At 39.6% G+C, this 21,871-nt stretch overlaps 1 protein-coding gene and 1 long non-coding RNA gene across 2 annotated transcripts in view; one reads left to right on the top strand and one right to left on the bottom strand.

Moving 5' to 3' along the window:
- Nucleotides 1–21,871, bottom strand: part of LOC117507665 (contactin-4-like) — a 641,244-nt gene that overhangs the window by 369,247 nt on the left and 250,126 nt on the right.
- Nucleotides 2,510–21,632, top strand: LOC117507666. The gene is made up of 3 exons (XR_004559824.1): nucleotides 2,510–2,681; nucleotides 5,987–5,993; nucleotides 21,621–21,632. It is a non-coding gene; the product is annotated as an uncharacterized LOC117507666 (long non-coding RNA).

The raw sequence follows: 21,871 nt of genomic DNA, 5'->3' as shown, positions 1-21,871 counted from the left end.
AAGTAACCATTCATCTGCCACGGCCAGATGAATGTGGGTGTGTCCTTGGCCTTGTCCAGTTGCTGGGATCCTCAACACTGAGGCACCTTCCTCATGGATCATGACCAGAAAACGCACCACATGTCCAAAATGTCACAGCTGACATTTGATCACAATGGACGTGATCCCCCACATCTGTCTCCCTACATAACCACTCATTTGACACAAGGTCATCCCAGAGGTACCCAAGGATACCATGGAACAATCTCGTACCAAAGATTTTTATTTATTTATTGATTTATTCAATGTTTTACCAGGTAAGTCAATTGAGAACACTTTCTCATTTACAATGACGACCTGGAATATATCCATCATCCCCTTCAGTCAGTGGTTACCATCAGTCTGTTGTTGCATGTTCTGTCTTGTTTGTTTCATTTTGTTGTTGTTGCAAATTCAAATGGTTGTCCCACTGATTCTGGTCTTCTTGAAGTTTTTCTTATGCTCAAAATGACTTGTGGGAGTTTTTCTTCTTTACTGTGGCCAATGTGCTTGAACAAAGGTTTGACCTTTGTTTGTGTCGTGCGAAAGTCATTATGTGTTGTGTTATGTATGAAATTGAATTGTGAAGCTAGTGTATTGTTGCACCCCTAATTTCCAAGCTGCAACATTTAGATATGCCTCACAAAGGTGTGTCCATGAGCAATGTGATGTATAATTTATTTATGTCACAATATTTTTCACTTTTTGGATGCTAAGGGCATTATATCTTGGCATTACTGACCCCACATGTTCAAATCTGCTCCATCAAAGGTAAAATCTGGTTGAAAAACATCATGAATTAGAGATTTTTATAGTTTTATATGCTCAAAATGTCAGTGGTTGTGTTAACTGACAAGTGGAAAGACTTTAATGAGTGAGCAGCTAAAAAAGTGCGCTCGCTCAGTTGAACTACTTTATGATAACTATGTGTTATTGTGAAAATTACTTTATAATGATTTCTGCTTGTAAGAAATGTATGGTAACAGGTGTTCTGACTCACCAGAACATGGAGAGGGGATGATGATGAATGATCCCACAGACCTCCACTGTGTGTTGTTCTGATCACGTAGCACAATGTTCTTCACATGCTTTCCAGGTGAAGTTTGTTAAAATATTGGACTGTCACTTTGATTCCTTCCCTGTCATGAGCTGCAACTGTTGGTTGTCAGAGTCACTTATCCTCACTCTGGTGATGTGTGGGAGGTTAAAATACATACTCCAGTCATTGTCATGTGAAAATATGTTTTAGTTGTCTTATTACTGTCGTCTAATGATACAAGCATCTCTGAAACTATGTACAGATACAGTGGGTGATGATTGCGCCATTCTGAATGGTTCTCTCCTTTATATTGTAACAGCTTGTTACTTGCTGATGTAGACTTGTTTTGATGGCTGGTTGCTTGCGTTTAGATCACCATCATGAAATAAACAACTGATCAGCAAGTAAGTAAATTTTATTTTTCTGAACAGACTGGGCAACACACTGGTGTCCTGTCCAGGGTATAACCTGCCTCATGCCCTATGACTCTTGGGATAGGCTCTAGCCCCCTGTGACCTTAAAGGTGCCCTGACACTTGCACGACTTTGATCCACACACTTGCACACACTGTCTCGTGCAGGAGCATAAACTTGTCTCAAACTCATTGTAAACTGTTGTAAACTGTGCACAGCTTTGTGCACCTGCGCAAAGAAAATTTTGAAATGTTCAAAATCTCCATCGTGCATTTATGACATGGACTTCAACTGAACATTGCGCAAACAATTCAAAAACACGTGTGAATGTGACTGCGTCAGCGCACTGCATCACAGTGCAGCTCGCCTGAACGATTATAACGAGATGTTAAATCTATCATAAACATACTTTTACAGCTGCTCATAAGAAGGAATGAGCATGCAACTGTTTTACCAAGCCATTACAATATAAACATTACAAATAATTATCATTTTACACGGTTCAAAATGTGTTCTCCATCTCATTAAGCATGAGTGCAAGAGAGAGAGAAAAGCGGCAGCTGGAGTGGTCCTCTGTGATTCTGGAAACATTTAAAGGTGTTTTCAACAGCCAACTCTGAGAAAAGTGATTAATCCGCAATGAAATAATTATTTAATAAATGCAGCATCCAGTGCACTATGCGAGGCATCCGATGGAACAAAGTGCAGCGTCCAGCTGGGAACACAGCGGGTGGGATCATCACGACGAAGTGTGTCAAAGTGCGTGGATCAAAGTCGTGCAAGTGTCAGGAGTATGTTAGGAGTATACATTTGGAGTATGAAGGCATCGAGGATGAATCACTAGGAGCTGGGAAAGTGTCATTCACCTCCACACTGAGCACCTGTTCATGCTATTTTTTGCCAGGTGTGTTATATCCTAATTGTAATGTTGTTGGTACTTTGTTTTATTGTATTCCTAAAACAAAATTCTCACAATCATATTATTGAATTATTTTCTGTTTATGAACTAACTGGTCATTGACTCTGCACATTCAAAAAACTGATGCATTGAATGAACTCAATTCGATTATGAGCAGGATGTCCAGCTAATAAATATATGTAACCCCAGCTCAAATAAGGCACATCCATGTAAGATAATGTAATTTAATTGGGACTACATACATTCATTAGATGGAAATCCTGTCCATAATTGAATTGAGCTCATCCAATGAGTCATTTGAGTGATACATTCAAAAACTGACTCATTGGATTGGATTCCAATCTTATCTTGCATGGATGTGTTTTATTTGAGCTGGGGCTGCATCTATTTATTAGATGGGAATCCTGCACATAATAAAATTGAGGTCATTCAATGAGCCATTTTTAATGGGGTGATGTGGGTAATAAAATCATTCTGAAGTGTCTGCTGCCTCTGAAACTGTCAAGAAATCAAGGGGTGACATTAATGCCAACAACACTTCACTGCTGATCAGATCTGCATCAAAATGTTTATAGATCTCAAAATTAATACACAGATGGTATTATTTTTTCAGCATTTTGTCCTTTATTTTTCTTTGGTGTATTAAAAATATATATATAAACATTGGCCCAATGTGTATTCTCTATTATCAACGTGTTGCTGGTCTGGCATACTCCATATTGTGACACACTAATACACAGGTTATGACTATGACGCAGGTGTATCACTGACCCCGAAATGCAAGTGCTCTCTGTTTATGTACAACCTCAATTCCAATGAAGTTGGGACGTTGTGTAAAATGTAAATAAAAACAGAATACGATTAGCAAATCCTCTTCAACCTATATTCAACTGAATACACCACAAAGACAAGATATTAAATGTTTGAACTGATAAACTTTATTGTTCTGTGCAAATATTTACTCATTTTGAAATGGATGCCTGTTGTAATTCTCTTATTGCAGAACTGCATTTGTGGTGCATTAAGTAAAGGGCAATGTTCCTTCATTTATCAACAGCTCCTCTTCACTACATTGAGCAAAATCTGTAGGAACAGACAAACAAACAAACCGAAATATATTTAACCCTTTATTTCTATTCATTTGTAATGACCTCTTGTGGCCCACCTACAGTACCAAGCAAAGTCACTTCAACTTGCACACTGAGACCAAGCTGATACTCAATATTATTATTTATTTTTGAATCTCATGATATCACCAACAATCATTTTAGACAACAGTCCAACATTAGCATCTGGGGAAAAATGACAGCAGTGACTTCAGCACATCAGGGCATCTGCAGGTTCAGACGAGTACAGTTTAATCATTTTTCATTGCAGCTCAAATTAAAATTAACACCCATTTCCTTGTGGTCAGAAGCACATAATGGCATCAGTAGATCATATATAAAGACGGTTCAGGTTCTCTGCTGTTTTGCCTTGAGCACATGCACATGCTTTTGAATTTAAATTTAAAATAATCACTGGCTTTATGGAACAGATGCTTCTTCACTCATAATGTTTTCCAGAGGAAAAGTTATTTAATAATGAGACTGAAAAAATGTTTTTTTTTTTTCTTTTCTTCTCAACATCTATGAGATCTGTTCATAACCAAAATGAGACGGTGGCTTATTTGTCTCATCTCCCAGTTTTGTCTTCAGGACAGAATGATCCACAAAATTTCAAACTGCCTCATTTTAATTTTCAAAAGAAGCCTCATCAAGCTCTAAAATAATTCTCAGAGACAAATGGAATCTAAACATAGAATCTCACGTTTGTCTCTTGAGATATAGAAGAACAATACTGAACAGTAACGTTTAATTTACATTACAGATGACATGAACTGCATATTTATGATACAAAGACAGTAACTGCAGTCTATTACAGTTATGAATGAATGAAGTTACATGAATGCCGCAGCAGTTAACACACTTGTCTACCAGCCAGAAGGTCTGGGGTTCAAAGCCCAGTCTTATCAATCAATCAATCAATTTTTTTTATATAGCGCCAAATCACAACAAACAGTTGCCCCAAGGCGCTTTATATTGTAAGGCAAGGCCATACAATAATTATGTAAAACCCCAACGGTCAAAACGACCCCCTGTGAGCAAGCACTTGGCTACAGTGGGAAGGAAAAACTCCCTTTTAACAGGAAGAAACCTCCAGCAGAACCAGGCTCAGGGAGGGGCAGTCTTCTGCTGGGACTGGTTGGGGCTGAGGGAGAGAACCAGGAAAAAGACATGCTGTGGAGGGGAGCAGAGATCGATCACTAATGATTAAATGCAGAGTGGTGCATACAGAGCAAAAAGAGAAAGAAACAGTGCATCATGGGAACCCCCCAGCAGTCTACGTCTATAGCAGCATAACTAAGGGATGGTTCAGGGTCACCTGATCCAGCCCTAACTATAAGCTTTAGCAAAAAGGAAAGTTTTAAGCCTAATCTTAAAAGTAGAGAGGGTGTCTGTCTCCCTGATCTGAATTGGGAGCTGGATTCCACAGGAGAGGAGCCTGAAAGCTGAAGGCTCTGCCTCCCATTCTACTCTTACAAACCCTAGGAACTACAAGTAAGCCTGCAGTCTGAGAGCGAAGCGCTCTATTGGGGTGATATGGTACTACGAGGTCCCTAAGATAAGATGGGACCTGATTATTCAAAACCTTATAAGTAAGAAGAAGAATTTTAAATTCTATTCTAGAATTAACAGGAAGCCAATGAAGAGAGGCCAATATAGGTGAGATATGCTCTCTCCTTCTAGTCCCCGTCAGTACTCTAGCTGCAGCATTTTGAATTAACTGAAGGCTTTTTAGGGAACTTTTAGGACAACCTGATAATAATGAATTACAATAGTCCAGCCTAGAGGAAATAAATGCATGAATTAGTTTTTCAGCATCACTCTGAGACAAGACCTTTCTGATTTTAGAGATATTGCGTAAATGCAAAAAAGCAGTCCTACATATTTGTTTAATATGCGCTTTGAATGACATATCCTGATCAAAAATGACTCCAAGATTTCTCACAGTATTACTAGAGGTCAGGGTAATGCCATCCAGAGTAAGGATCTGGTTAGACACCATGTTTCTAAGATTTGTGGGGCCAAGTACAATAACTTCAGTTTTATCTGAGTTTAAAAGCAGGAAATTAGAGGTCATCCATGTCTTTATGTCTGTAAGACAATCCTGCAGTTTAGCTAATTGGTGTGTGTCCTCTGGCTTCATGGATAGATAAAGCTGGGTATCATCTGCGTAACAATGAAAATTTAAGCAATACCGTCTAATAATACTGCCTAAGGGAAGCATATATAAAGTGAATAAAATTGGTCCTAGGACAGAACCTTGTGGAACTCCATAATTAACTTTAGTCTGTGAAGAAGATTCCCCATTTACATGAACAAATTGTAATCTATTAGACAAGTATGATTCAAACCACCGCAGCGCAGTGCCTTTAATACCTATGGCATGCTCTAATCTCTGTAATAAAATTTTATGGTCAACAGTATCAAAAGCAGCACTGAGGTCTAACAGAACAAGCACAGAGATGAGTCCACTGTCCAAGGCCATAAGAAGATCATTTGTAACCTTCACTAATGCTGTTTCTGTACTATGATGAATTCTAAAACCTGACTGAAACTCTTCAAATAGACCATTCCTCTGCAGATGATCAGTTAGCTGTTTTACAACTACCCTTTCAAGAATTTTTGAGAGAAAAGGAAGGTTGGAGATTGGCCTATAATTAGCTAAGATAGCTGGGTCAAGTGATGGCTTTTTAAGTAATGGTTTAATTACTGCCACCTTAAAAGCCTGTGGTACATAGCCAACTAACAAAGATAGATTGATCATATTTAAGATCGAAGCATTAAATAATGGTAGGGCTTCCTTGAGCAGCCTGGTAGGAATGGGGTCTAATAAACATGTTGATGGTTTGGATGAAGTAACTAATGAAAATAACTCAGACAGAACAATCGGAGAGAAAGAGTCTAACCAAATACCGGCATCACTGAAAGCAGCCAAAGATAACGATACGTCTTTGGGATGGTTATGAGTAATTTTTTCTCTAATAGTTAAAATTTTGTTAGCAAAGAAAGTCATGAAGTCATTACTAGTTAAAGTTAATGGAATACTCAGCTCAATAGAGCTCTGACTCTTTGTCAGCCTGGCTACAGTGCTGAAAAGAAACCTGGGGTTGTTCTTATTTTCTTCAATTAGTGATGAGTAGAAAGATGTCCTAGCTTTACGGAGGGCTTTTTTATAGAGCAACAGACTCTTTTTCCAGGCTAAGTGAAGATCTTCTAAATTAGTGAGACGCCATTTCCTCTCCAACTTACGGGTTATCTGCTTTAAGCTACGAGTTTGTGAGTTATACCACGGAGTCAGACACTTCTGATTTAAAGCTCTCTTTTTCAGAGGAGCTACAGCATCCAAAGTTGTCTTCAATGAGGATGTAAAACTATTGACGAGATACTCTATCTCCCTTACAGAGTTTAGGTAGCTACTCTGCACTGTGTTGTTATATGGCATTAGAGAACATAAAGAAGGAATCATATCCTTAAACCTAGTTACAGCGCTTTCTGAAAGACTTCTAGTGTAATGAAACTTATTCCCTACTGCTGGGTAGTCCATCAGAGTAAATGTAAATGTTATTAAGAAATGATCAGACAGAAGGGAGTTTTCAGGGAATACTGTTAAGTCTTCTATTTCCATACCATAAGTCAGAGCAAGATCTAAGATATGATTAAAGTGGTGGGTGGACTCATTTACTTTTTGAGCAAAGCCAATAGAGTCTAATAATAGATTAAATGCAGTGTTGAGGCTGTCATTCTCAGCATCTGTGTGGATGTTAAAATCGCCCACTATAATTATCTTATCTGAGCTAAGCACTAAGTCAGACAAAAGGTCTGAAAATTCACAGAGAAACTCACAGTAACGACCAGGTGGACGATAGATAATAACAAATAAAACTGGTTTTTGGGACTTCCAATTTGGATGGACAAGACTAAGAGACAAGCTTTCAAATGAATTAAAGCTCTGTCTGGGTTTTGATTAATTAATAAGCTGGAATGGAAGATTGCTGCTAATCCTCCGCCCCGGCCCGTGCTACGAGCATTCTGACAGTTAGTGTGACTCGGGGGTGTTGACTCATTTAAACTAACATATTCATCCTGCTGTAACCAGGTTTCTGTTAGGCAGAATAAATCAATATGTTGATCAATTATTATATCATTTACCAACAGGGACTTAGAAGAGAGAGACCTAATGTTTAATAGACCACATTTAACTGTTTTAGTCTGTGGTGCAGTTGAAGGTACTATATTATTTTTTCTTTTTGAATTTTTATGCTTAAATAGATTTTTGCTGGTTATTGGTAGTCTGGGAGCAGGCACCGTCTCTACGGGGATGGGGTAATGAGGGGATGGCAGGGGGAGAGAAGCTGCAGAGAGGTGTGTAAGACTACAACTCTGCTTCCTGGTCCCAACCCTGGATAGTCACGGTTTGGAGGATTTAAGAAAATTGGCCAGATTTCTAGAAATGAGAGCTGCTCCATCCAAAGTGGGATGGATGCCGTCTCTCCTAACAAGACCAGGTTTTCCCCAGAAGCTTTGCCAATTATCTATGAAGCCCCTTATCATTCTATTTCTACACGTGGAGGAGTGTCAGGACAGACATCTGGAGAGAACCTTGTGAAAATCAACATGCAAGTTCACAAAAAGCCAAAAAGACTGCTTATTTACAAGATTATATTCAAAAACAGTCATTCCTAATAAATCTCTTTTCCTTCGATCATCCAGGTGCTCACACATTACAGAAGTTCTCTAATCCCCGGTGGTATCAGGTGAACTTGCATATGTAGGATGGAAGTTTCAAGAAGATAAGAGGAAAAACAAGTGTGAAATGTAAATCAAGCCTTCCAGCTATCAAGGCTGCATCCACATCAAAGAACTCCATATTTAATAAAAGAAAACACATACAAGTAAGACCAGCTGTTAGCGAGCTACAGCACACAATAATCCATGATTACAATGAGCATGAGTGCATGCTATATAACCCTTAACTCAGCCAATGTTAACTTGATTAACCAGGTGCTGTCATGGTCCCAGCTCGAGCTGTGTGTCCATGTATATCTGTCTGAGCGACAGCTTCATGGTGGAGCGGCACAGAGAAGGAAGATATTTCAGCGACAGTTTGTCAGATGCCACATAGGAGACTCGTGCCGAAACTTGACCTGCTTTCTAGTATGGAAGTCCTTCTCTGTTCCACTCTCAAGCTGTATAACTGGTAATGCAACTGTCAAAAGTCTATCTTGCTCCTAACGTTCAAAGCCTTCCATAACCTCCTCCTTGAAATTGATACACCTTCCCGTTCACTCCGAACCTCCTCAGCCTCCCTCTTCTCCATACCTTCTGCCTGCCTGAATTCCACGGGACTTAGCTGTTTTAGGTGTTCTGCTCCCAGGCTCTGAAACGCACTACCAAAAGACCTCCAAACAACAGCATCTCTGTCCACCTTCAAATCACAGCTCAGAACATATTTTTTCAGGTTAAATTAAAGATGGACAGAAATGAAGTGTAAATGTTCATGTATCCATCCATGGCTTGTCTGAAGAAAATGAGCTGTAAACGAGATTATTTAAACCGTGGTAACCCTCAGCCATGTTTCCACAACAGCCACAAAAAAAAAAAAAAAAACTGTCAGGATGCAGTAAGAACCTGCACAATGTATTATGAATGTTGCAGGACCTCTTAAGGGTATGGTGGAGTCTGACTGAATGTAGTGGATGTGGTCAAACTTTGGACATGTTCAAAAAATATGCTGTGAGGACATTGTCAAGTCAGGAATAAGGAAACAGTAACAACTGTACTGATGTATTAATGATATAATTAGACCAAGTATGGACTTTCTTGATGTAACACGAGTGTAGCGTGTGTGAGGCCTCCCAGCATATATACTTGTGAAATGTACTGGTTGCTGTCCATAGTGTTGAAATGGACCCCCCTGCTCCCAGAAAAAAAAGACATTCTCCACCACATCCTCACCACAAATCAAGCTTCACTCAAAGCATGTACTCACACACCCACCCACCTACTTGTACACACACACACGGAGCATATGTACGTGCATGTTTGAATAAAGCGAGACTCATTTGGCACGAGATCTGTTTGTATGACTGGAGGTTATTGTAAGAAAATTTGCAGAATGAAGGAAAAAGAGCAGTACATGGTCCAGTATTGATAAGGACTGGACAGATGCAGTGTGAATGTGGTGTGTGTGTGCATAATGTGATTTTTCATAGTAGGAAGATTGTGAGAATGAATTGGATGTGGTATGTGCATGACCATGAGGGCGGTAAGAAATTACTGGGAGTGTGTTAAACACTGTGAAAACATGGCAGGGGTGTAATGAGAAGCATGAAATATGGATTTGAAAAAGACATTTTTCCATTTTAACCAATCACAATTTTCAGGATGCAGTACATGAGTGAGTTTGTCACTTTTGTGTAGCGTCAACAGCAGATGCTACTATTATTGTGAACACCCCCTTTTCTACTTTTTTTTTTACTAATAGCCCAATTTCATAGCCTTAAGAGTGTGCATATCATGAATGCTTGGTCTTGTTGGATTTGTGAGAATCTACTGAATCTACTGGTACCTTGTTTCCCATGTAACAATAAGAAATATACTCAAACCTGGATTAATCTTTTTAGTCACATAGCACTACTATTATTCTGAACACTACTGTATGCAGTTTGTGTGCATATATTTTATTTCACTCAAAACGCAGTTTATTTTGCTGTTATTAATCAACTACTTTGTTAAATTTCTGATGATCCAGTCTTGGTTCATTAGCATACATCAACATATTTTAAACTGTGACTTAAAATCAGAAGTGCCAATAATTCTCACCAGGATGCTAAATGACAACTTCTCTAAAGGACAATATTGTTTCTTGCTCAAATATATTAGTTTGTTAGGTTGCAAATGTCTCATTAGTTACTTGTTGGCTGAACAGATTAAATATTTGCACAACAGAAATAACCTTTTTCAGATACTCTATTATATCCCACCCACCTAAACAAAAGTCAACACCACTGCCCTCCAAACTAGGATGATTTTAAACATGGGCAGTCCCAATGGGAGGAATGATCACCATAATAACAGCTGTCTGATAAAGAATAGAATAGTCTTTATTGTTATTGCATGGGGGGGGTCAACAAAATTGGGATGATCCTGCAGAGCTACTGTACACCACCAAAAAAGAAAAACTAATATATATATATATATATATATATATATATATATATATATATATATATATATATATATATATATATATATAGTGGGGGAATTAAGTATTTGATCCACTGTCAATTTTGCAGGTTTTTCCACCTACAAAGAAAGGAGAGGTCTAGAGGTCTGTAATTTTTATCGTAGGTACACTTCAACTATGAGAGACAGAATCTAAAAAAAAATCCAGAAAATCACATTGCATGATTTTTTAAATAATGAATTTGCATTTTACTGCATGAAATAAGTATTTGACCCCCTACCAACCAGCAAGAATTCTGGCTCTCACAGACCTGTTAATTTTTCTTTTAACAAGTCCTCCTATTCTGCACTGTTTACCTGTATTAATGGCACCTGTTTGAACTTACCTTTATAAACGACACCTGTCCACACACTCAATCAATCACACTACAACCTATCTACCATGGCCAAGACCAAAGAGCTGTCTAAGGAGAACAAGGACAAAATTGTAGACCTGCACAAGGCTGGTATGTACTACAGGACAACAGGCAAGCAGCTTGGTAGAACTGTTATGATTATTTATTAGAAAGTGGAAGAAACACAAGATGACTGTCAGTCTCCCTCGGTCTGGGATTCCATGCAAGATCTCACTTCATGGGGTAAGGATGATTCTGAGAAAGCTTAGAACTACACAGGAGGACCTGGTCAAAGACCTGAAGAGAGCTGGGACCACAGTCACAAAGATTACATTAGTAACACATGATGCTGTCATGGATTAAAATCCTCCAGGGCAGCAAGGTCAAGCTAGCACATGTCCAGGCCCATTTGAAGTTCACCAGTGACCATCTGGATGATCCAGAGGAGGTATGGGAGAACGTCATGTGGTCAGATGAGATCAAAATAGAGCTTTTTGGAATCAACTCCACTTGCCATGTTTAGAGGACGAGAACAACCCCAAGAAAACCATCCCAACTGTGAAGCATGGGGGTGGAAACATCATACTCTGGGGGTGCCCTTCTGCAAAGGGGACAGGATGACTGCACCATATTGAAGGGAGGATGGATGGGGTTATGTATTGCAAGATTTTGGCAAACAACCTCCTTCCCTCAGTAAGAGCATTGAAGATGAGTCATGGCTGGGTCTTCCAGCATGACAATGACCCCAAACACACAGCCAGGGCAACTAAGGAGGGGCTCCGTAAGAACCATTTCAAGGTCCTGGAGTGGCCTAGCCAGTCTCCAGACCTGAATTCAATAGAAAATCGTTGGCAGGAGCTGAAATTGGGGCAGTGATTTTGGACACTGGGGGCACATTTAGGCCAGTGATTATGGACACTGGGGCACAGAAGCCAGTGGTGTTAAGGTGTCAGCAGCGGGAGGTGGTATGATAGGTTGTTTCTTGTTGGGGGTGGGGGGTGGATGTAGATTGGTTGTTTGTTGTAAGGTATTTATGTCAATTAAGTATGTAAATATGTAAATTAAGTCACAGTATCATTATCATATTTTGACTTTAGTGGCAGTGGCCTTGGTGGATACCAGAAACGGACTTTGGAAATGAAAAGAAGCTCATTTGATTCTACATGGAGCTACCAATCCACACAAATGTGGCTAGAGACTGAGAGAAGGAAGAAGTGTCTGCTTTGGCCAAATTCATACAAAACCCTTTCCAAATGGATGTGTGTATTTTAGCTCGTTCATTGCATTTTAGAATATATCCATGGTGAAACAATCAAAAAAGTAACAACCAGTCAGTGACAGCCACATCTGGTCCTCAACCTTATTACTGAGGTAATAAGGTCAACCAGCGCCAGAACCTTATCCAGATATGCATGGGGTGTTTGGACTGGGGAATGATTGATTAATTTGATTTATTATTAAAATGCCATTGTATAAAATAGAGTGAGGCAATTAAGTATTTGATCCACTGCTGGTTTTGTAATTTTTCCCACCTACAAAAAATGGCGAGGTCTGTAATTTTTATCATAGTTACACTTCAACTGCAAGAGACAGAATAACAAAAAATGTCAGAAAATCACAATGTATGATTTTAAATACTTGATATTCTTTTTTTTTTTTTTGCATGAAATAAGTATTTGATAAAATAGAAAAACAGATCTTAATATTTGGCACATAAACTTTTATTTGAAGTTATAGTGATCAGATGTTTGCTGCAGTTCTTGACCAAGTTTGTACAGTGCAGCAGGGATTTTGGTCCACTCCTCCATACAGATCTTCTCCAGGTCTTTCAGGCTTTGGGTTTCAGCTCCCTCCAAAGATTTTCTCTTGAGTTTGGGTCTGGAGACTGGCTCAGCCACTCCAGAACCTTGAAATGCTTCTTACAGAGCCCCTTCTTAGTTGCCCTGGCTGTGTATTTGGGTTTATTGTCATGCTGGAAGACCCAGCCACAACCCATCTTAAATGGTCTTACTGAGGGAAGGAGGTTGTTTGACAAAATCTTGCGATACATGACCCCATCCATCCTCCCTTCAATACGGTGCAGTCATCCTGTTCCCGCTGCAGGAAAGCACCCCCAAAATATTATGTTTCCACCCCCATGCTTCACGGTTGGGAGGGTGTTCTTGGGGTTGTTCTCGTCCTCTAAACATGGCGAGTGGAGGTGATTCCAAAAAGTTCTCTTTTGGTCTCATCTGACCACATGATCTTCTCCCATGCCTCCTCTCGATCATCCAGATGATCACTGGTGAACTTCAAATGGGCCTGGACATGTGCTGGCTTGAGCAGGGGGACCTTGCTGCCCTGCAGGATTTTAAACAATGACAGCGTCGTGTGTTACGAATGTAATCTTTGTGACTGTGGTTTCAGCTGTCTTCAGGTCACTGACCGGGTCCTCCCGTATCGTTCTGGCCTTTCTCAGAATCATCCCTGCCCCATGAGGTGAGATCTTGCATGGAGCCCCAGACTGAGGAAGACAGACTGTGTTTCTTCCATTTTCTGATAATGACACCAACAGTTGTCTTCTCAACAAGCTGCTTGCCTGGTTGTAATTGCAAATTACAGTACTAGTTTGTATTGCACGATGCCCAATACACTCACACGTGCACAAATGTAAATATTGCACAGTGTGTCATACTCAAGTCTTCTCCACAGTATTTTCTGCAAGGAGTGGACTGTAATTATAATGTGTGCACAGCAGAAAAAAAAAACAGTATGATGCATGTAATCAAAGTACTCCAGATGACAGCACTGTCAGTGATTAGTAGTACATGCAGTAATACTGTGATGACACTGTGATCACATGGGTTTAACACTGCAGCAATTGTGTTTCACCTCATAGAAGAAACACAACAACTCACAAAATGATCTTTTTGGTTGCTACAACTTTGTTGGGAGTCGAGCATGGATCTGCACGGAGATTTGACAAGTTTGACACTGGATGTCCTTCCTGACAGAAACTCCAGAGGAACAAGGAGAGAGGACACGAAAGGCAACACTCCAAAAAAGGTGTCCAACTTAAAATAATAATAATAACAAGGTCACCATTTTCATGGATCTTTTTGCGTAATTTCAATTCAGCCACTGTGTCCAAACCAGAGGACTTTTATAGTGATACTAATTCATCTTAAGCAAAGCATTTACTTCATAAAGTATAATGCTTTGGTGTTATTATTTCATTTAAGTTATTCCAACTTCTTCATTTTACCTCCATTCTACTCAGCAATATCCGTGAAAATTGTCACCTGTGCTTTTGTTTGATTGTTTGTTTAGAACTTATTTTACTTCAGTCAGAATAAATTACTTGTTGCAATTCCTACTTTATGATAGTGAATCCATCCGTCTCATCTCTGTCAAACTCTGTCCAACCATTTTTTAAAACTGTGAACAATTTTGTACCAACATTTTTGTGTCAACATGTATTTTGTATTGTTTTATCAAGACACTAAAATGTGAACATGCAACCGTTTTTGATGCTCAAAGTACTCAACAAGTTATACAAACGAATCCCAATGAAGCATTTTTAGAATGAAGAGCAGGACCATTTGACCACCCTGCTCGCAGAAGACATGTTACGCCTTTTAGGGCCCCTTCACACATATTATGATTAAGCACAAATCAGGGTGAATCATGGCAGAACAGCTCGCATGAGCAAACCATGAAAACATTGAGCCGATGGACAGGCATGAATGATCCTGCTGTGACAATTTCATGCATGCGACGGTGTCGTGCACGAGCGTGCACAAAACTGTTGCAGTGGGAACACAATGCCAGCAGCTGGAGCATGTGTAACCACATCACACAGTTGCTGTGAAAAAAAGAAGAAATATACATGACATGCATGGGATTCGAACCTGCAGTTTGCAAAAGCTCTGATTACCATATTTTACCACTGCACTACAATCACTGTCTTATAACAGGACTGTGAAATGGCTAAAATCAACAAAGAGATAAATATATGTTTAAAAAAAAGAGAAAAAAGCGCTGTGATAACTGATCGTATTTCTGCTGATACCTGACTGAAAGTGGCGTATTTGTCGCACTGTTGCCTTGTCATATAGTCCTGCGGCGCACCACTCACAGGACACGTGAGGACAGCAAGCACACACACCTGCGTCCGTCAAAACACGGTACGTGTTTTGCAGCTGTGATGTCCAGGACAACAGATGTCAACAGCTGCTGCTATTGGCAGCCAGCCACACCCCTGGTCCATTTAGTGCACAGACCAAGGTGTCACTCTGTGAACAGATGAGAGGCGCTTCACCTGCAGGGGGGAACCACACACACACACACACACACACACACACACACACACACACACACACACACACACACACACACACACACACACACACACACACACACACACACACACACACACACACACACACCATGTGCTGGGGGGAGCGAAGGGTGTGCAAAACACATGCACATGTGTTGTGGGGAGAGCCGACACTCTGGCACGCCATATGTCTACTTCACAGTTGTGGGGGCACTTAGACAAATTTCACTGCCAGCCAGATTGTCTGCTGACTGTTTTTGTGCTAATGGTGCAAATGGCCACACATTTTCTAAGTGCCAAGCGAGCGGTGTTAGATGTCCATGTGTGTCACCCAGAATTTGACCAACACCTGCTGCAAGAGGGATTGAAGGGGCTCTCACAGGGCACACTGTGTGCAAATAGTTGTAGCAATGGGTGTATGAGGTGTTGGAGGCAGCTATGATTTTACATGTATTGCATACAATTCCTGCTTCATGCGCAATTTGGCCACATTCGTACTATGTGTGAAGGGGCCCTTGACAATTTATCTTTTTTTTCCCGAGGCCATCAAATCTGGCCATCTGTCGATCCATCTGTCCGTCTGTCTGTGCTCTGTAAGTCCAGTCCTATGACTGCCTGAGTCTTCAAATTAACAGGGAACATTATTGGGACAAGGACTATGGACAACTTCAAAGATTATTAACCTTGACCTATTTTAAGAGGTATTGTAAGAGGTTAAAAAGTCACATTCTGTTTCAATCTGTTCCATTTGTTTTTTGGATGGCGGGGGTGACAAACAATCAGAGCAGAGCTGCACCGTGATGTCAGTGGCTGGTCTCTCCAAAACTGCTTCATTTTGTGTGTTTATATATACATGTTTATCATATATTATGTAAAAGCTAATGAGAAATAAACACTTCTAAAACTGAAAGCGTTGCTTTTGGAACCATAATAATTCCTCTGAAGTGATTTATAATGTGAGGGGTTTAATGGAAATACATTGCAATCGGATGGGACATTTTATCCAATGTGAGTGAACATCTGTGTATATGGTGTTCATTACATGGAAAACAATGCAAAAAACTTGTGACTGTGAACATCTGGTTTATGCGATGACGATTTAGGTGAGTTTTACTGTACATGGGACTGAACAATAAATTTGCCTCTCAAAACTTTGATGATGATGTCAGCTTCCATCCCCCACGGCTGACTTTATTTTCCTAAATTTTCTTCTGTTCGGATCTGAAGGGAATCTGTACATCTTGAAACCCTTGTTGTGTCTGTTTGTGCATCCAAATGCACAGCAACACGGCATTTTCAGCCAATAAATAAATAAAATAGTTGGATTAACAGCGACCCCTATTTTGAACCCAAGATGGCACCATGAGTCACCTGACTAATTTTTTTTGACTCATCATGTTGCCACTCTCTCAATTAAAGCACACTAATCCTACATACGGTGAATATCTCTGATTCCTCTCTGTCTTTTCTGCCATCTTCTCTGCTTTAAAAGACTCACTTTGGTGCCTTAAAAATCCTCCTCCCTCCTCTTCCCAGCTCTCTTAAAGCCTAAGGTGCTTTCATCTTACCAAGGAAAAATTCAAAGAAATGTCAAAGAATTTGAGGAATTCTAAGATTTTCCTATAACGTCACTAAAATTTGGAAGTTTAGCTACAAATTGCCAGAAGGTACATCCTAGGATGCAAGCCTAGATTTGATCTGTTTTTGTGAAAGAATAACCTTCTGCGCTCTGCTCCATTATGAAGCTAAGAGTGGTGATGCAAAATCTAGATTTGCACTGTGCACAATTTCTACAATCACAGGCACATAAGCCTATAAATTCTTATGGGTTGTCTGGGTGTTTTGGTGGCTTCCCCCACTCTTCTCCTTCTTGAGAACTGTCTACTCCATGCAGATTTACCAGAATGCATATTGCTTGTACAGTAGTGTTCAGAATAATAGTAGTGCTATGTGACTAAAAAGATTAATCCAGGTTTTGAGTATATTTCTTATTGTTACATGGGAAACAAGGTACCAGTAGATTCAGTAGATTATCACAAATCCAACAAGACCAAGCATTCATGACTCTTAAGGCTATGAAATTGGGCTATTAGTAAAATAAAGTAGAAAAGGTTCACAATAATACGAGTAGTAGTGTGGCATTCAGTCAGTGAGTTCGTCAATTTTGTGGAACAAACAGGTGTGAATCAGGTGTCCCCTATGTAAGGATGAAGCCAGCACCTGTTGAACATGCTTTTCTCTTTGAAAGCCTGAGGAAAATGGGACGTTCAAGGCATTGTTCAGACGAACGGCGTAGTTTGATTAAAACGTTGATTGGAGAGGGGAAAACATATACGCAGGTGCAAAAAATTATAAGCTGTTCATCTACAATGATCTCCAATGCTTTACAATGGACAAAAAAAAGAGACGTAGAAATTGTCCATTAAACCACAAGATAAACGAAAAAACAAATGCAGTCTTTGCCATCTTACTGCCAGCCCTGAAGACTAAAACACTGATAGAGTACCACGGACAAAATGTAATACACCCGTTAGCTATTCACACCTCATTACTTAAATCAATATACTGGAGATTCTCACACCAGCTAAGCGTCTTGAGGATTTATCGACATTTAAATGAGGCATTCATCTTTTCCTCCCTTAATTTTCATTTAAAAAAATAACATCAAACTGGATCATCGGAGATGGGGCCAAATAATACATTGCAGTGTCCCCAAAGAGTAGCAGCCCAAAATATGGCAGCTGGATTTCCCAGCAGTAATTTTCAGCACCTACATCCTCTGCAAAATGTGCAAATTATAACTAAAGACATGGTAGCGCAATATAAAGTCTCAAGCTACGATTTAACATGAATTATTATGATTACTTTTGGAACTGACTGTAAGCTGTTGGACATTCTGGACCAAACTTTGGTCAAAGTTCAACCCAAAAACAAGCTCCTCATTCTATTCTAAGCCTACCTGTCTCAGCCCTTCCCACAGCATAACCCAGAGGCCGCGCTGTAATTTCAGCCTGTTCATCAGTGTGAATTATGGGTGCAGGTCTTTTACAAAATCACTGATACAGAATCAATAGACATACTAATCAAGGGCAGCGAGTGTTGAGTGGGATCGCCCACTGACAATCAGTTATCCTTGCCTCAGGAAGCAGACAGCCACAGCCCCCGCAAAGCTGAGCATCATCCATCAAAAGTTTGTGACACGAGGAGGAAGACTGGAGTGCCGCCAATTCCAAAGAATAACCTTGAAAGCATCGCGGAGCACGGGGCCTCACAAATGTTAACACAGGGCTCTCATTCTCAGGAGTCTCCTTTTACACAACGTTCACTCACCCAACACATTTTAACAAGCAACAATTCAGCCAACGGCGTCTGGCTCATTTTTAGCATGACTGAAAATCAAACACATCTATATTCATTGAACAGTATTAAAATACTGAATTTTAGATTTGCCTTTAAATGGAAATTAAACACATTAAAGGTCAGTGCCAGGCATCACTGCGCTGTGATGAGTCAATAACAGCTTTAATGATGGTTAATTTTGTTGAAAACAACATTAACCCTCTGGGGTCCATGGGTGTTCTGCAATCTCTAAATGTAGTTTTCATCATGTTTCTATAAACATCAGAGATACTTAATTTGACTACTTCCTGAAATGAACTAACTCGTAGCCAATCTAGAAGTTGGAGAACATCATGTGGTCTGTCTCCTCTCTCTGCCTGCTGTGAGAGGCTCCACTCAGCTGCATTATCTGTTAGTGGCAGATCATTACTCAAATGCACCAGTAAAGCTTACATCTCTGAAAAAAAATGGTTCTGTCAAGCTGAAAACACCTTATTTTTATTGAATGTTAGATACAAATAAATTCATTGGGGAAAAAGACAAAGGGAGCATTTTTTAAGGCAGCAGTAGGCTTTTTTTTTTTAACATCAGTTTTCATCACATAAAATTTTTTATTCATTCATTCATTTTATATACCCACTGATTCTAGTTAAGGGTCGGGGGGAGCTGGAGCCTATCCCAGCAATCACTGGGCAAGAGGTAGGGTCCACCCTGGAAAGGATGCCAGTCTGTTGCATGTTGGGATTTTATTAATCCAAAAAGGAATCATATCAATCAAGAGCAGCAGACTGCAGACAGGTAAGATAGATTATTTTAAACATAGATTGTTCTGGAATGTTCCAGATTCCTGCCATCTAGTTCCCAGCAGCTGGCACTGCTGCACTGCACAACTTTTTTTTTTTATTATAAATCATTTTAAAATCTTTGTCCATAGCACTAGTTTTGTGACCAAAGGTCTATGGTAAGCACATTGTAGCAGTAGTTGGCATGAATACATCTTTATTCATTCACATGAATAAAAATGTATATTCACTAAAGAGTTGAAGAATTTCAGAAACACATTTCATATTTTTAAGTTTTAGAGACAAATTTCTTCTACACAGTGTTCTATCCAAATAAAAAAGCTGAGCTTTTTCTGAACATTTTGATGTGCAACACATGGGCATTATACAATAAGCAATTACTGAAAGTATGGTGAAATCAAGAAAATGAACGTGGACCCCAGAAGGTTAAGACAGCAGTGATGTATATTTCATTAAAAAAGAGGCAGAAATGGCTCCCTTGCTGCCACACAGAGCTATGTGAATGAATTGCGCAGAGGAAAAAGAAAGTTTGTTTTGTAAATGACAGCTGTGTTCAAATTCCAGTGAAGGCAGTGAAGTAAGAAAAAAAAACATTTGTTTACAATATGTGGGAATAAAGGACCATATTTCAGGGCTAATCTTGTCAGAGGTGGGTTATGTGAATCATCTTAAAGCTACAGTGTGATGACACATTTGTATGTCCCAAGGTCACCAGCCTTGGCGTCACGATAGACAGCGATTTTAAATTTGATAAACAAATCAATGGTGTTTTGAAATCGTGCTTTTATCATCTTTGTCTTTTATCAAAGGTAAAACCGTTTTTATCTTTCAACCTGTTTGAACAAGTTGTGCTCTCTTTTATTTCAAGTCTTCTGGACTACTGTAACGCACTTTTTTCGGCATTAGCCAATGGGCTCTTTCCCGGTTGCAGTTAGTCCAGAATGCTGCAGCGTGACTTTTAACAGGAGCCTGGAAGCGTGAGCACATAACCCCAATTCTTGCATCTTTGCACTGACTTCCTATTAATTTTAGAATTGACTTTAAGATTTTATTGTTTGTCTTTAAAGCTTTGAATGGAATTGCCCCTCAATATATCACTGACCTCCTACATATTTACTCTCCGGCGCGTGCTCTGAGGTCTGAGGGTTATTTCCAGCTTGTGGTACCTAAGACGAGACTTAAAACCAGGGGGGACAGGGCTTTTTCTGTGGCTGGTCCCAGACTTTGGAACGCTCTGCCCCTCCACGTCCACAGTGGAGTGTTTTAAGTCTCGTCTGAAGACCCACTTTTATTCTCTGGTTTTTAACACTGCGTGAGTTGTGTGGTCCTCTGTTTTATTGGTTTTGTTTTTATTTTGGTAGATTTTATTGATTTTATCTGTATATGTATGCTGTATGTATTTATTTATTTATCCTGCACATTTTAGTTATTTTTATTGATAATTTTCTTATTTTTAATTTATTTCTTAACTATTGGGGTTTTATCTATCGTGATTCTATTGTATGTGCAGCACTTTGGAACATTTTTGTTGTTAAATGTGCTATATAAATAAAGTGGATTGGATTGGATTGGACACTCACAAGAAACCATATGATTCCAAGCTAACTCCACATCCAGAAATCAACAACTGTGTAGTTTGCTATAAAACCTGCAAATCTGCAACTGGACTGAAATGACACGTGTTGGTACCCAAGAAAGCTATGAAGCCTACAGACTTTATTTTCACATATTTCTAAAGTGAATGAATTCAAAGGCTGTCTTCAAGAGTCATCTGAGAGGCCACAACATTATGAAACAGTTGATGTGGAAAAATATAGACAGATATCATCTGAAGAAGAGGCAGCAATTACCACACACACACACACACACACACACACACACACACACACACACACACACACACACACACACACACACACACACACACACACACACACACACACACACAAGGACACAATTTTCTGCAGTTGAGAAAGTTTTTCAAGGCACTAAGTAATCACATCCATATCCATGAAGTAAGGGCAACAGCAGTCGGACATTTGACCTTGATCTTCACCCAAAATGACTGACCTCTGACTGACCTAGATTTGGACAATTGTGGAATGTACCTCAGTTGGTCAAAACGTGGTTGACCTAGACAGGCAAATGTGAGGAAAAAGTTGCCAAATGGTCTTACTTTGTCAATTTGAGTGTGCTGATTCCAAATCCGCCATTTGCCAAACTGTATCTGTCCTGTGGTGACCTTGAGAGGTCACTGAACTTTGTATTTGTTGAACCGACTAAAAATCCCACGATGCGCATCAATTATCAATCTGAGCTCATTTAAAATCCACAAA

Source organism: Thalassophryne amazonica, chromosome 3 (assembly GCF_902500255.1).
Source record: "Thalassophryne amazonica chromosome 3, fThaAma1.1, whole genome shotgun sequence".
NCBI lineage: Eukaryota > Metazoa > Chordata > Actinopteri > Batrachoidiformes > Batrachoididae > Thalassophryne > Thalassophryne amazonica.
Note: the sequence above shows the minus strand (reverse complement) of the source record. Positions and strands in the feature narration are given on the sequence as shown.